Below are 4,299 nucleotides of genomic sequence, written 5' to 3'. Positions count from 1 at the left end.
CACATTACCCTTAAAGAAAGAGACAAAATATTCACATGAGCAATTCAAAGAGTCGAAGAAGTATTTTTCTTAAAATACGTGAACAATAAATTTTTACTTTCCAATGCACTTTTCCTGGGAGGGGGGTTTAAATTAAGTATAATTAGGTTTTCATATACGAGTATCTATGCATGAGAATGTAAATTACCAGATACGTGTATGCATGAGAATGTAAATTACCACATATTTGTACATGTATCTAGAATAATGGAAATTACATTATGTAACACAAACATAAATGTAGGAATAATAAATCTTCATCATCTTTGAAATTAGAAAAAAAAGAATTTTGATGTGATTATAGTCGTAATTCTGGTTACATTTGAGTGACCGATCTTTTATTTTCTCAATGCAAGAGTATTTCCCTAATATGCATAAAACTATATCAGATACGTTGAATGTAAATTTAGACATTAACTCGGCATTTAGAGTTCTTAAAAAGAGTATAGGTTCTTTGAGGTACGGAAAGCTGCCATGAAATGGAACTTCCATTTTTAGCTGAAAAAGCCGTTTATACTTTTTTGGTGTTAGTTGGCCTTTATCATCTGTAGTCAGTAAAACACTCTTAATATTAACAAATGTGGCAAACTCTTTGGTGTTTATATTTCAAGTACACTGGGTGCATGGAGTAGATGAATTGATGGAAATAACTATTTATAATTATTAATGAAACGTGGTCGATATACCTGCACGTCAAATTGACGGTCATCGAAAATTTTTTCTTCCCTTCAGGTAGAATTTTTCAAAAGAAATCCTGCTTCATAGGAATACATGAATATAAAACATGTCGGCTTATAAAGGAGCGCAATTAGTGTCTATAGGAATTTCAACAGTTTCTTGGAGGACTACATGAATGTTGAAAATGAGGAACTCCGGTATTTAGTTAAGTTGTTACATGTATGTCCTCTTTATATATAAAACTTTACACGGAAATTATTCCGAGCAATCCTATGGATTGTCCGACCAGAGTTGAAAAATGAGAAACATGATACTGTTAATTTAATGGAATATGTTACAAATATTGATTTCTAATTTACGTTCAACCTCAACTTCAACTATAATGACGCACTGTCGTGATTTGGCATTCAAATAATTAATTTAAAGATTAGATTTTTATTAAACGTCTTCTTCTAAATTTGATTCAAAAGAGGGTAGTTATTTCTTAATCGACATGATGTAAACGAAAGTTATAATGAACGCTATTTTTCATAAAGAAACACGCACAGCAAAAATATTAAGTGTAATATAGCCGATGATCTCGATTTTCGTGTTGCCACCTATGGTCTGGTCATCATGAGAATGAAATTAACAATAAATGTATGAATTTTCAAATGTTACTTTTAACTAATGTAATCCCGTTAGACAATCCAAATCAGAGGGAGGATCGGTAGCCATGGGAGAGTCAACATCCCCTGTAGACCAGTCCCAATCGCCATGTATTCCTTGTCACTGACAAAATTTTTAAGTGAATGGTATAGGTTCATCCCTTAACGTTGAATAACTGATGTCAAAACCATGTACTGTGTCTTTGTATATAGTATGTAGAACGAATATCTTTAGTTTCTGTATTTGTGACAAAAAACTAGTAGACAAAAGTACATAGTGCAAAATGTGACAAATGAAAAAAAAACAAACAATGAAATAAACTTGGATTGAAGTTTGCCTGTAAGCAAAAGAGCAATGACATCTGCTCTAAACATTTCAATTTTCTGAAGCTTTATGGCAGTTCTTTCGGTATAATCTCTAAATAATTCACTTACTTTTAAATTACCTTTTATGTGCTGATCACCTTTTGAAAAAGAAGAGCATGAATAAAGTGGAAAGATAATGTTTTCTCTATGGAGACGTGGAGAAGTCTTTTAAGCCTGATTTGTCTACTTCAACTATCAACAGTAAAATAATTTTGCAGAGACATTAAAGTGCTATGATTATTCAAGTAAATGTAACCAAATTTTCTTTCATCCCTGACAATGATTTAGTTTCCTTTTCATATTTATATTAAATCTGGTTTAAAAATTTGTTATTCCTGCATATATGTATGTAGAAATTTTCATTTTCCTACCGATATGTGTACTTTCTATACAGTATAGTAATTTTAATTTTCCTTCATATATACAGCTCAACGCACCTTTTAAACTCATGGTCTTTCGCTTAAATTAAGGTCACATTTTTCTTGCAATAAAACTTACAATTATCGAGTTTCAGTGGGAGAAATAATCCTTATATTATTAAATATTTTATGTTAAAGGTGCACATTCTCTAAAATCATCATGTTAAGTAAATTTTAAAACTCCATTTTTAAAGGGGAATTTGTTTATAAATTGTATGATGTTACATGTGTATGATTCTACCATAGGTATTTACAAATTGATTAATCACTCTTTCTTTGATACTATTTAGTTGTAATGCTCAAACAGACTTTTTAAAGATGAGTATTTTTCTAAATACTTTGCAGATTTTCCATACTTGTCTTGGTTTTGTCGAAATACAGCACCGAAAAATGACAAAACTGCATAAAGAAATCGTGTCAAAGGATAGGATAATAAAGTATTGTTTATCTTTCAACACAGTAAATTGTAAGTATTGAAAAGAAAATCCTTTTACATTTATGGTCTAAAACCTTGAAATTTTGCTTTGGAAGATATCTTTAATGATGCTAGATTTCAGAAAGTTAACCTGAAAAATGCCATCTTTTTAACATGGAAAACAGTCGAACAGATGAGAAATACTTCTATCATCTTGCGCCTTAGTGTTATCTTCATGTACAGAAAATACAGAAGTTACATGAACTACACTGTTTCTATATTAGGCAAAGGTATGCTTTAAAATAAACTATATCAGGATACACATTTGACGAGAAACCATGAAAAAATATTTGGGAACTGTCATGTTCTATCATCCAAGAGCATATAAATATCCTACCAATTATTATGTTTAAATCATGTTTAAATTAATTGAATAAGATCAAAATTAAGTTATTAATCACTTTAGAAGTATGTTTTGTTGTCGCGTTACACAATTTTGCATTATAAGAATGTGAATTTAATTTGTGCGAAAAACCTTGTGAGTTTAAAAAGTGCGTTGAGCTGTATATAATATGGCATGCATAAGATACTAGTGATTCACATACTTTTCAGCGTACAAAACCAAACTTCTTATGAAGAATGGAATATACCGTAACTTTAAAGCAAATATTCTATTTTAAGCATTTTTTTTACTGTATGAATCAACCTAAAAATATTTTTGAATATAAAGGACCGAAAGTCTTGAGCTCCTTATGCTCTATGTACCGCCCAACTATCGAAAAGCCTTTTAAAATCTGAAAAAAAATATTTCAATGCTCATAGATTAATAAAATACTTCTTCAACACTCACAGGATAAAACTCTGCCATTTTTAAAACTCAAAGGTGAATGAAAGTCTAATCTAAGGTCACTGAAACATTGAACACTGTCATTTATACACTTTTCCTGATGAAATATGGAGACAAGGCTCAGCTATTCGAGCTCAAATGCCCATTTAAAGAATACAATCAGGAAGAGAGCAAAACACTGACCTCTAAAACATTAGATGCGGGATCAGGTACCACTGAGGAGTGAGCTTCTCCTGCGACCGATCACAATCGCCATGTGCTCCCTGTCAATGACCAATCAGTTAACTAAACAGTGAAGATTTATTCTGTGACGTTTATCAACTGTTGGTAAAATCTTGTACCGTGTCTATTTTTAATTCTGCATTCGTAACAGTAAAGCTTTTAGACAAAATTACTTGGTGCAAAATGTGACGAATGAACAAAAACTACTTATATGAACTCGTAGTAATGTAGGTCTGCACGAAAAGAGCAATGACTTCCACTTGATATATTTTAAACAATTGACACTTTTTAAGCTTTATGTCGATTTTTTCGGTATAATCTCAAAATAATTCACTTTTTTCCAATTAATGTGCTGAAAGAGACAAATATGAACACAGATGAATTAGTAACATCACGATTTTTCTGTAAGGGAGTGCAAAGTAATCCTTGGTGTCTAGCTGTGTTCTACATGTACTTCAACAAGCAAAAGTGAAATATGTTATTTTGTCGGATTTGTGTAAATTTTAAAACCGTTGTAAAGATTTGCTATTCCTGCATACCTTTATGCAATTATTTCATTCTCATACTAACATTTATGTAGTATTTACATTCTTCTATATATAAATAAATGTAGAACTTTTCATTCCTCTACATAAATGCATGAAGTAATTTACATCCTTTTACGCA

The sequence above is a fragment of the Saccostrea cucullata genome, unplaced genomic scaffold (assembly GCF_032062105.1).
Source record: "Saccostrea cucullata isolate Sc308-1 unplaced genomic scaffold, CSIRO_AGI_Scuc_v1 ctg3391, whole genome shotgun sequence".
Classification (NCBI taxonomy): domain Eukaryota; kingdom Metazoa; phylum Mollusca; class Bivalvia; order Ostreida; family Ostreidae; genus Saccostrea; species Saccostrea cuccullata.
This window is presented reverse-complemented; position numbering follows the sequence as displayed.